This window comes from Desmodus rotundus, chromosome 2, assembly GCF_022682495.2.
Source record: "Desmodus rotundus isolate HL8 chromosome 2, HLdesRot8A.1, whole genome shotgun sequence".
In the NCBI taxonomy this organism is placed as follows: Eukaryota; Metazoa; Chordata; class Mammalia; order Chiroptera; family Phyllostomidae; genus Desmodus; species Desmodus rotundus.
The window spans coordinates 165495155-165508412 of NC_071388.1; the positions used below are offsets into that span (position 1 = coordinate 165495155).

The window sequence follows — 13258 nt, forward strand, 5'->3', positions numbered from 1 at the left end:
TGACACCACAGACTTGCTAAAAGTTCAAATATATAAATATAGTAGAGCGGAGCTTTTACATTGATTACATTCACTTGCAATAGTTGATAGGAAGTCAGTATTTTACCCCTCGGACAAGGATCAAATGCACCTGTGTCAGGGTTTTCCAGAAAGAAACCCGTTACTTTAACAGGGGCTGCCCTGGTCAAGGTAGCCTGAGAGGTCATGTCTGCACTAAGAGCTAAGGATGAGTAGGAATAAAGAAAAGAACATTCCAGGAAAAGAAGATGAAATGTGCAAAGGTCCAGAAGCCCAGTCCCTCTGGAGCAGAGAAAGCAAGAGAAACAAGATATAAAGGAACACGGAGGCACCAAGAGGGGGTCGGAAAACGAGGGCCCTTGCAGGCCAAGCTGAAAGTGTTGGTCTAGGCAAGCTGCAGAGGTGTTTTCAATTGGACGACTGACGTGCTCAGATTCGATTTCTGAAAAAACATCACTTGCCCTTCGGAGTGGATAAAACATGGGGTACATGGTAGAGAGACTGCCACGTGAATAGAGACAGATTCCAAGGAAGAGGAAATGGTGGATGGGCCTGGAGAGTGGTGGTCACAGCAGAAGAAAAAAGTGGAGAGATTCAAAAAACTGGAGTAGAAAAATCAACAGACTTGGAGATGGATTAAATAGGACTGGGGACAGAGGGAGAGAAGTTTGGTGGCCAAGTCAATTTTAAATGTACCTGGACAGTTCTTACATAAAATACCGATGCCAGGGCCCCCTCCTTAGAGATTCTGGTATGACTGGTCCAGCACAGGGGGCCCAGCCGACGAGTGGAAGCCTCCCCAGGTTTCTGCGGGGCAGCCAGGGCTGAGAATCACTGCTCTAAAGCCCACAGCTATTTGAAAGTGGTTTCCGCCCCACTCTGGGGCCAGCTGTGCAGCCGTCAATAAATTTCACCCTGACACCGGCCAGGTCTGGAAAGGGGATTTGATCCCTCCATTCCAGAGAGAAGCACCAGTACTTTGGGGGTCCCAGTAGACTGCAATCCCCAGAATACTGTACAGCAATCCCAGAATGCAGCCTGCCCAAGAACCTTCTCTCAGGTCATGAGTGATTTTTCTCTCATCTTCAAGACACAGGCGTCTCGGAGGCGTATCTGGCAGGCTGGAGCTCCCTGAAGCACACCACACTGTGGAAGCTAGGGCCCCACATTCAATTCTCAGCTTTAGCCGGGCTCTCATTTTCTACCGTGTAGAATTTCCTCCTCCTGGACTTTGGCTTCATCCTGCTCCCTCTGAGCAGTTTTCACTTGATTCCCAACACCCACCTGGAATAAATGGGGTGTGCTGTGACCTCCTTTAGACCTCCTCCTTGACTGTAGGCAACTTCTCTACTAATTCGCTTTCATCCCAGTTAAGAAAGGTTTTTATTCTGAACATGACAATAGGGTATTTTTCCTGACCCTTCCCAGGAACTTTGTTGATAATACTGTTTGAAAAACAGGGATAATTTTTCAAAAAGTGACATTTAGAAATATTTTAGACATTTTAATGTCGGATGACATCCTCAAAGAAAGGTGTTTTCTTCGGCAGTGTATTGACATGAATTTGTAGTAAAGATGACAAAACACATAGATGGACTATGTGATTGGTAAGTCAAATCAGGGAACTTTTGCCTGGGACAAATGCTGAGTGCAGGAAGACAGATGGACAGGATGCCCACTCAAAAGATGCAAGGTAGGACTATCCCAGCATATGGTCACCCTATGCTTACAACATACTGCTTTACAACATGAGGCCTTAAACGATGAGCCAAACCAAGAAAGCGCTGTTTGAATGTACTTCCTTCACAATTTTACATGAAGAAACAACCCTTGAAATCTTGAGTTCTCTAAAGGGCTAATCACTAGATTGTACTGTTATTTTCATATCTTCTAGAATATAGAATACACCTAACCCATATATGCCTTGACAACCCTGGGGAGGGTTGGAAGTATGAAGGGATCAAAAAAAGGAGGGGGGAGAAAGAACTCATGGACACAGACAACAATATGGTAATTGCAGAAGGGAGGTGGGTGGGTGGATGTAGAAGAGGGCACGGGGGGATAAATGGTGATAAAAAATAAAAAATTTGAAAAAATATATCATTGAAAATTTAAAAGACATGTCTTCTTTTTGGAAAAAAAGTGATACAAAAATTTTTAACCTAGTAGTGTTTGAGTATTTTATTTTTTAAATTATTTTGCATTGTCTTATTACAAAACTAATGGTTCATTTTCAATGCACTCTTAACCAAAATACCAGCAGGATTATGTTTTGAAATTGAGGCATGATGAAGAACAGAGAGTTGTCAGAGGGGAGCGGGTTTAGGTGGCTGGGTGAAAAAGGTGAAAGGATTAAGCAAAAATAAACAAACAAACAAACAACCTCATGGACACAGACAAGGGTATAGGGATTACCAGAGGAAAAGGGGGGGAGGTAGATGGGGTTAAAGGGACAAATGGTGATGGGAGGACATTTGACTTGGGATGGTGAACACACAATGCAGTGTACAGATGATGTGTTATAGAACTGTACACCTGAAACCTATGTAGTTTTATTAATCAATGTCACCCCAATACATTCAATTAAAATGTATATAGAAGTTCAAAGAGCCAAGAATAGCCAAGGCAGTTCTGAATACCAACAGGGCTGGGGGACTTACACTAGAAGATACCACAGCCTACTAAGAAGCTCTGGCAATTAAAGCAGTCTAGTTTTGACCCCGGAAAAAAACAAACAGTGGAGCCAAACAGACAACCCAGACACACCACACACACACACACACACAGTGTATATATATAGATTTTTCCATATATGTGTGTGTATACATTTACTGTTACCTGATTTATGATAAAGATCATAGTATAGCAATGAAAGGATACTCATTTCTTTCTTTTTTCTCTCTTTCTAAGGTTTTTAAAAAATTTATTTATTGTTGTTCGGTTACAGTTGTCCCACCTTTTTCCCCACTGCTCTCTCCTACCCTGTCTCCCACCCGACTCCCACAGTCAATCCCCCCATTTTCTGTGCCCTTCAGTCCTCTATTCCTGTTCCTTTGCTTCCCCTCCCCTTTCTTTCCCCCGTTACCCTCCTTGCCCCTCCCTTCTGGTCACTGTCAGTTTGTTCTTTATTTCCAAGTCTCTAGTTCTATTTTGTTCATTTGTTTGTTTTGTTGAGTAGGTTCCACTTAAAGGTGAGATCATACAAAATTTGTCTTCCACCACCTGGCTTATTTCATTTAGCATAATGCTCTCCAGTTCCATCCATGCTGTCACAAAGGGTAGGGGGTTCTTCTCTCTCTCTGCTGCGTAGAATTCCACGTATAAATGTACCACAGTTTTTTGATCCACTCATTTACTGATGGGCACTTAGGCTATTTCCAGCACTTGGCTATTGTAAATAATGCTGCTATGAACATTGGGATGCATAGGTTTTTCTGAATTGGTGATTCAGGATTCTTAGGGTATAGTCCCAGCAGTAGGATCACTGGATTGAAAGGCAGTTCCATTTTTAGTTTTTTGAAGAAATTCCATACTGTTTCCACAGTGGCCTCACCAGTCTGCATTCCCACCAACAGTGTACTAGGTAGGGTTCCCTTTCCTCCACAGCCTCGCCATCACTTGTTCGTTGATTTATTAATGATGGTCATTCTGACAGGTGTGAAGTAGTATCTCACTGTAGTTTTAATTTGCATCTCTCTAATGGCTAGTGATGTTGAGAATTGTTTCATGTGTCTGTGGGTCCTCTGTGTGTCCTGTTTGGAGAAGTGTCCGTTTGGGTCCTCTGCCCATTTTTTAATTGGATTGTTTGTCTTCCTGGTGTGGAGTCATGTGAGTTCTTTATGTATTTTGGAGATTAAACCCTTGTCTGAGGTATCATTGGCAAATATGTTTTCTCATATGGTTGGTTCCCTTGCCGTTTTGTTGATGTTTTCTCTAACCGTGCAGAAGCTTTTTAGTTTGATATAGTCCATTTGTTTATTCTTTCCTTTATATCCCTAGCCATAGAGGATGCATTGGTGAAAATATTGTGCATGGGATACCTGAAATTTTTCTGCCTATGATTTCCTCTAGGACTTTCATGGTGTCATGACTTATATTTAAGTCTGTTATCCAGCTTGAGTTTATTTGGGTGTGTGGTGTAGTTTGGTGGTCTACTTTCTTTCTTTTTTTTTTTGCATGTATTTGTCCAGATCTCCCAACACATTTATTGAATAGGCTATTTTTACTAATTTTATGTTCCTGCCCCCTTTATCAAATATTAGCTCACCATATTGAAATGGGTTTATTTCTAAGACACTCGTTTCTATAAATGGAATGAGTTGGTTGAATATCCATATTGGAAAAAAAGTACCTGAATCTCTATATTTCACACTCTATAACAATTCTAGAAGGACTGCAAATCTAAATGGCTCAAAGAAAATAGTGAACCCTTAAAAAAAGATAAAAAAACATTTTCATGACTTTGGAATAGGCATAGACATAAAAAGTATTAATCATAACAGGAAAAATTATAAAATGAAATATGTTAAGTGTTTCTTCATCAAAAGACATCACTGAGAGATTTAAAAGAGTAACTCACAGAGTGGAAAGATATATTCACAATGTATATAGGCAACCAATGCCCTGCATTTAGAATATATATATGAAAACTCATGCAAATCAGTAAGATAACCAATTAAAAGTGAGCAAAAGCCTTGAATTCACACAAAGCAATATCCAAATGACCAAAAAACATGTGGAAAGGCACTCAACCTCAAAATGTTAAAGATATTACCCCACTACCCCACTAAAATGATTAAAATGAAAATGACAGAAAATAGAAAGTGCTTGTCGAGTGAGGACTTGGAACACGAAAAATCCCAACACGGCTGGTGAAGTACAAATCAGTGCATCCACGCCGAAAACTGCAGTGTGTACCAAAGCTGGGCGTGGGCACAGTCTAAGACCCAGCAACTCTACTCGCACACGTCCCACAGAGACACGACGCAGTTCGGTTCACTAAATGCACAGCATTCACCAGAAGTTTCATAGAAGCACTAGTCATAATAGACCCCAACTGAAAAGTGTCCAAATATCCATCAACAGTAAGATGAGCAAACACATTGTAACATATAATATTAATTTCCACAAGAGAATACTCACACCAGTAAAAAGGAATGATTTATAACTACATGCAATAATGTGGATGAATTTCAGTGATATTAAGCAGAAGAAGCCAGCCCCAAAACTACAAATAGAATGATTTCATCTACTTATATAAACTACAAAACCATGTAAAATTAATGAATGCTGTTAGAAGTCAGGCTAGTCCTCGCCTTGGGGGTGGCGGTGGTGGTAAGGTGCGGACTTCAGTGACTTAAAGTGAGCACAAAATAAGCTGATAGTGCACTGTGTCTGAAGCTGGGTCCCAGTTACCCAGGGGAGGTCAGTTTGCAGAACTTCATCGAGCTGTAAATCTATAGGAGGTATACTTTTCTAGGTGTATATTATACTTTAATAAATATTAAAAACTAATGTGTTCAAGAGAAAATTTGAGAAATATCGTAAAATAAAAACTATGCCCACTCAAACCCACTACCAGAAATATATTCTTTTAATTTAGAGTATATATTTCTCAATTTGTGAAAATGTGACTCTACATTGATAAAAGTCTGATTACTTACTGTACATATAATTTTTGGATACTGCTTTTCCAGTTTACATATCATAAACATCTTTCCATGCATTAACTACTTATTTTTAATATCAGTCCTAATGACCGAAAAATATTCACTGAACAGAAATGATTTAGCCAAATCGGAGTCTCATTGCTGGGATATGATGCCCCGAGGAAGACCATGGAAGCTAAGGCCAGGGTAGCTGTTTGCCCCAAACATCTCCCGATTAGACAGAATCAAGGACCACCTAAAACCATTTCGTTTCCTCTGGAACCTGGGGTAGTGGCATGACAGTCTTTTCTCCCACGTTTTGACTCTTTTAAATATGGCTGGGAAATATTATTTTTTTGGATCTGTATCTTTGTGCATACCCATGGTTATTCCCTTAGGATAAATTTTGGGAAGTAGAATTCCTAGGTCCACCTTTACTACACATTGACAATTTGACTTGTAGATACGCTACACCAGTCACACTGCTATGAGCAGTGTGAGAGAACGTTTGGTTCCCTGCACCCTCCGCAACACTGGGAAAGCTCCTGAAAGAACTTAAGTCACCCTGACAAGCACAGTATGTTTTCAAACGCACTTGCGTGATTACTGACATAATGGGGCAGGTTTTCGTCTGCACGCCAACTATGTATAATAGCTTCTATTTTTGAATTTCTCTTCATGGCCGTTGTTCTTTTTCTTTTTCAGTTGGACTTGTTTCTCTTATGGAGTTTAAGAAGTATTTTTTGTGTGTGTATTAAACACATTAACTCTGCCTGTCATATATTGCAAATATTTTTCCATTTAATTTACCTTTCATTTTGCTCATGAAAATGTTCAGATGTACTTAACTTCTTCATTCTCAATGTCATCCAGTCTATCCACCTCTTCACATATGACCACTATCTTTAGCTTAGAAAAATCTTTCCCTGCCCTATGTTATAGAAAGGGCTGGGGATACAGCCCTTTATCCACAGGGGATACAGTCGAGAACCTCCTGTGGATGCCTGGCACCACTGGAGAGCACTGAGCCCTACATATACTATGTTTTTTCCTATACGTCATACTTATGATACAGTTTAACTTACAAAGTAGGCACAGGACGAGATTAACAATAAATAAGAAGCAGAACAATTACACTATAATAATAGTGACGTGAATAGCTTTGCTGCCATTGCTAAGTAAAGCAAGGCTTATGACCGGAGCACGAGCACCACGACACCAGGACAGCGGATCTGACAACGGAAGCTACGAAGTGACGGAAGGGTGGGTGGCATACTCAGCACGGACACACTGGGCGAAGGGGCAGTCTATTTCCAGAGCAGGACAGAGCAGGCTGGTGGGAGGTTTCATTACACTATTCAGATCAGCGCACATTTTAAAGCTTACAAATTGTTTATTAAATTTTCCACTTAAGATTTTCATGGGTAACTGAGACTGCTGCCAAAGGCAAACCACGAATAAAGGGGGACTTTCATCATTTCACAATTGCCATTATGGTTTTGAGCATAATGCACAGATTAAGAAGAAGAAAGATGCCTAAAAACCAATACGATCTCTGTTAATGTAGTTAAGGGCATTTGGGACAATGCGTAAATGGCTGTGGCCTCTCGTCAGTGGTCGCACTGAGGGGCAAGAACTGGGGTAAAGTGTTAGACACTCACAGAAAATTCCATCCTGGAGACTGTGGTGATGAACTCTTCTCCTCTTCAACTTGTTGAAGGGCACTGGTATACATGTGGGAGACCGTTCCACTGTCACCTGACCACAAGGTGGGGACAGGGCCCCCCTTCTCGTGTTCTAAATCTACAGGAGCAGAACACACGTCCAAGAGATAATTCTACAGCCAGCTCTTCCGGTCGATGTCTCTCCAAATTTCACCTATAAAATCTGGATGCTGGAGGTTTGTGGGACAAAGCTGCGGCATCATTTTATCACTTGTTCTTTCAAAAGTCAAAGAAGTTGTACTACTTGTACAGCAGAGGTGAAGCGCTAACATCCGTGGACATGCAAAAATAGAATTTAAGCTTTTCTATAAGGATTCCAGTGCTGATGATCACTTTCTCATACCTTAGAGCATAACTTCGGACACTAATGTCATTTTTATCCTCTCCTTCTCTTACAACATTTTAAAACTTGGTCTGGAATCACTGAGAACGCAATGCTGTGCACACACAAACAGACACAGAGGTAACAGTTAGTCTGGAGACATCAGTTAGTTCAAAGCCAGTACCTTCTATGTGTAATTTTATCTGGCCCTTGGCACATTCTTATCTTCCCCTTGTAGTGACCCTATTACAAGCTACTGCCACTCCCAGAACAAAGGCAGATTTAGACAAAGGATTGTGTTCTGCCGAGTCAAAGCACATTGCAAGTGTAATGTACTTCAGAGCAACATGAGAAGAAAATAGCAATTCCCAAGGCTCTTGTAAGAATTCAGAGCACCAGGTCAAGACTGGAAGCTGACAGCCCCTGTGGCTGTGATATGGCTGCCCGGAAATGAACCCACAAGCCCTGTTGGAGAAATTAATCCCAAAGGCACGACAGGCAGAAGATGGCCAATTACTGAGAGGAAGATCAGGCATATAAAAGATGATAAGAACAGAGCACAAACACCCAAATACCAGAGTGACGTAGAGTGTCAGATTTGGACTGTAAGAGTCAAAATCAGCAGCTGCTCAGAAGAGAAAAGGAGAAAACGCCTCGTTGGAAATCAGTGTCCTGGTGTTCTTTCTGGGGGCAAGGCCAAGCCTCCAGGCTTCAAATGAAAGAGGAACCTCCAGGTTCCTCACGGCGTCACCCACAGCTCATTAGAACTGACGTGAAATAGAGAAGGCAGGGAAACGGGACCGAGGAAAGGACCGTGCAGAGCAAGAGTCTAATGACAAGAAAGTTGACTGTGCTTGAACTTGTTCTTTGTTTTAATGTTTAATTTATTGCCATTTCCAACTACCTGTTCTTTCCAGATTGATGTTCTTTTACATGGTCTTTTGTCCTTTTAAAAATGACCTTTAAAAGTGTTTCTTGGCCAAATATCTCCACTGCTTGTGATATTCCATTTGATGACATTTAAAGTCTTTGTGTTCTCACTTTCCTACTGAAAGAAATGACTGACTTTAACTTAATTCCATTATATAAAAAAACTGAGGAAACAGGGAAAGCCAAATTTATTTGTTGCCCTTAAGAGTAATTGCTAAATTTGCCCTGGCTGGTGTGGCTCAGCGGATTGAGCATCGGACAGCGAACCAAAGGGTCACTGGTTCGATTCCCAGTCAGGGCACATGCCTGGGTTGCTGGCCAGGTCAGTCCCCCAGTAGGGGGTGTGCGAGAGGCAACCACACATTGATGTTTCTCTCCCTCTCTTCCTCCTTCCCTTCCCCTCTCTCTAAAAAATAACTAAATAAAATATTTTTTTAAAAAGAGTAATTGCTAAATTTACTCTATAAAATGTTCATGAAGCACAGTCCCCCAACTATTTTTAGACAGATCCTTAATTTCAAAGTTACAGAATTGTTAAAAACCACTGAATTACACTCAGAAAAGAGTTAGGAAAAAAGACAGCTTCTATGCAATTTGTTCAGCCAGTCAAATAAATCTTTATCACTGGTGACTACCACAGGTTGTAGACTACTTTCATATTTTCAAATACAGAACTGAGTATGGGTATTTTTGATTTATAGGTAGCTGACAATCAACCACCCATGTACCCGGGATTGTGGAGAAAACGGCAGGCAAGGTGGGGCAATGCATGGGGCGACTACCTGGATTTACTAGTTTCAACACTTGAAACCCTACGTTCACACCGACAAGTGAGATTCATGTAGTGTTATACCACCAAGAAAAGTTAATAAAGGACCTGAAGTATTTTGAAAAGGGGCACCCTACAATTTCCACAAATGTCTGTGTGTTGAAAGGTGCACTGAAGCCTCTCTCTCCTCTCTCCACAACGACCTGGGTGAGGGATGTAAAATATTCTACAATGGTAACACATGCATAGTACGTTGGACTATTTTTAGAAGAACTCATGCCAAACACACAAGAATGTTTCCCTATTTGGGGATGGCAGAGCGAGATATGGGAATAAAATAAATTAATACAAAAAACAGGAGCCTCCCTCAAAGAAGTGATGAGTGAAAGCATGCTCTGACTTGAAGTGTGATTCACTTAATTCCCTACATCTGAGATTAGAAAATATATCATCTTTTTGTTTTGAAACCATGACGTGATCATGAATAACGTAGTATTATGTTCCATGACAACAGGTTCATGTAAGTATGATTCTCAAGTAGCTCTAAGAGGAGAGTTCAAGAGTTTAGTCTGGGTACAATCAGAGAAAGAAAATCCCCTGTTGCTAACTATGGGTCTAAGTGACTTAATTATTACATTCACTGGACAAAATTGAAAAAGAGGCAAGATTTGCATTTGAAGAGTTCCCCTCTTTGGTATTATCATAGATTGCTTTTCTTGGACTCTTATGCTTTATTCCGCATCCTCACTCAAGTCTACCCTTGAATTAATTCACATTAGGCTGTTATTGTCTGATAAAGACCTCTCTGTCAGAAGGAAATCAATTTCTAATGCAGCAGTGTTTAATACAGATGCAAATCAAAATACACAGGGAGCTTTAACCAAAATCCACATGACCAGGCTTTGCCTCTGTAGATACTGATTCAGTAAATTTGGAATATGTGTGATTGGTTAGAATGGGAAGAAAGAAGTAATGTATTTCTTGGAATACATTACTTCTTAGCTGATCACCTATGTTTCAGCTAAGAAACATAGGTGTTCAGCTGGTTGTGAACACTTATCCAAGTCTGTATCTCCACTTCCCAACCCACCAGACCAAATGGAAAGACTTCTAAGCCACTTGCCCACCAGGAACAGGAGACCACTACCACTTCCTACTGCACCAGTCACCTGCTTCTCAACCTGACACGTGTTCCCAGCATCATGTGAAAGAAAGTGACAGTTCTGTCAGTCACCTGAGAGCTCAGTTATCTTAAGAAATCATGTACCTGAATGGGCATCAAACTCCTATTTTGTAGAGAGAAAAGAATGAATTAGATGACCTCTAAAATTCCTCTGTGTTCTAAAAGTCCAAAAGTGTATCATGCCACTTCACTTTCCTCTTGTTTATTTGCTTTTCTTATAGGGGAAAAACGTAACGACTGTTTGCAGGCAATATTTTATTGCCTTGGGACACTGATCTGCTCCGATCCTTCCAACTTACAACTCGCCCTTCGTGGAAAACCCAAGGGCAGCTGTCGGCTCTGGGCCTGCAGAGAATATTCCCTTGCATCTCACTTGGTGACTGAGTGGGAGGCAGCAGGCAATATTTCAAAATGCAAACTGGCATTTCATTATACAAAATCTCCTTCCGTGATCACTTCTCTTGCCAGGCTGATTCTTATCTACTTGACCATTTTTCCCTTTTGTTGACTCCTAGTTTCCCAGTCTTTATTGAGAATAATCAAAAATGAGCCTCTAACACTAGATTTTCAGTTTTGCTTCTTCTTGTATCTAATTCAATCTTTAGGTGATATTGTCATTTGCTAAATGACATTTCTTCCTGAGACATATCTGAATCCCTAACATCCATGCTGACATGTCCAAAGGGTGGATATTTCCCAGTATCTGTATCAGAAAAGAGAGTATTTATACAAATGTCACTTAAAAGTGTAAGTGGAGATTCTGGAGAAAGGTGGATAGAAATGAACTGTTCTGTTTTTAGATAATTAACACTAAAATGATTCAGCATGGAGATAAGCCAGGGCCAGGACTTCAGTGCGGTGACTAAGGCACTCGCCTCATTAATCAAGATAATCTCAAAAATCAAGATAAACAATATGTTAATGTGATAGTTTAGTGACAGTGCCATGGCAAGCCACATTGTAACTTGAAAAATCTTCTTTTATCACTAATTGTATCTCTGTACAAAACTTTGATTTTTGTTCATGGTAGATTTTTTGATTTTTATTTCTTTTGAAATGTAGACAAAAGTAGTATTTATATTGATTACAAATTTTGGGCATCCCCCCTACATGCCTTAAAGTTTGCCTTCTTCACTTCACCTGAGCTCTAGTTCCTGAGTAATTTGCCTTCTGCTTTAAGCCACACATGAACGTTACTGCACCTTGTACTTAATAAAGAGAAACACTTATAACAACTTAGTGATTCCTGTTATAGTTATGATTTGTGTTTGTGTCTTTCCTAAGTGATGGATACCATTTGAATAATTTATTCTAAGCAGCAACTGAAGAAGTAGAAACTTTTCTTTTTTACATAAGAGAAATATGAAACCCTGAAAAGTGAAAATGACCTGACGAGAGATATGCCTTACACATATTCTATTATTTAAAAAGATGGGGTGGGGGAGAAAAAAGGAGAGAGAAAGATACATAAGAATAGAGGAGAATGAATACATAGCCCAGGGATTTTTTAACTCAGAGTACCTGAGACTCACCTGGAAAATCTGTTTAAAATGCAGATTTTTATGGTGATCCCTATAGTTTTGAATTAAATAAAACTCCCAGAATCTGCATTTTAAGTGATTCTAATGCAGATATTCTAGGAACCACACATTGAAAAACGCTGATGAGAAGCATCCATCCTGGAAGAAGTGGGGCTATGTACATGGAACACATTTTCTCACAATCCCCCAATAACCTTAAAGGTAAACATTAGTGCCCTTTTCTTTATATATGAGGAGCAAGAGTCCAAGATGCTAAGAAAATTGCAAAGTCAAATGTCGGTTGAATGAAAAAATCAGAATTCAACACAGACCTGTCAAACATCAAATTTTAAGCTCTTTCCACTGTACTCTTTGCCTTTCATGAGAAAGAAAGGGGATGCACCTGTTCAGTGAGTGTTGCCACACACCAAGGACACGGACTGTGTCAAGGAATCTCCACCAGCCAAAGTGCTGGTGGTCGGGCAGCCGCGGCAGGCAGCTGGAGCAGATGTCAGCAGTGTGTACAGGTGAAAGAAAAAGGTAACAAATGATGGAGTGGGGGGCAAGGCAGTACAATTCAAGACTAGAAAGTAATGTTTTGCACATGCAATGGTTTTATTTTGCAGTTTCAAATTCAAAATGGGAAGTATAACCATTATGTCAATGCTTCCAATTATATGAGAGAATGACGTAATAATATATGTATAGATGTGACAATAATTTAGTTTGTTGAGAGAAAAACAATATCTGGTTTTCTAGTTTAAGCCCACAGCAGCCTGTTTTCTACATTAAGCCTACATTAGCCTGCTTTCTATGTTAAGCCTACAGCTCTGGATTTATCCCCCATTCTGCCTCTCTGTGCCTTCTGTCTCTGATCCTGAACTCAAGCTGTTCTCACCGGGCCGGTCTTCCGTGTTTATACTCTGAAGTCAAAACTATTTGAAATCCATATCTTCCAGGGAAATCAATCACTCTGGTTAACCCAATATCATCCCAAACTTGACACCTTACCACCACTCCCACCCGAGTTTCACTTGTGTTTACATATTTAATATATAACGCACTTATTATTTATGTGCCCATGACTGTGTTGTTTGGCCTAATAATGTATCTAGATCATGGCTAAATCTGTAAACAGATTTTC

The 13258-nt window shown here is 40.3% G+C and overlaps 1 protein-coding gene across 4 annotated transcripts in view; it reads right to left on the reverse strand.

The window, feature by feature from the left end:
* Positions 1 to 13258, reverse strand: part of ZNF385B (zinc finger protein 385B) — a 363316-nt gene that overhangs the window by 285047 nt on the left and 65011 nt on the right. The window lies entirely within an intron of this gene.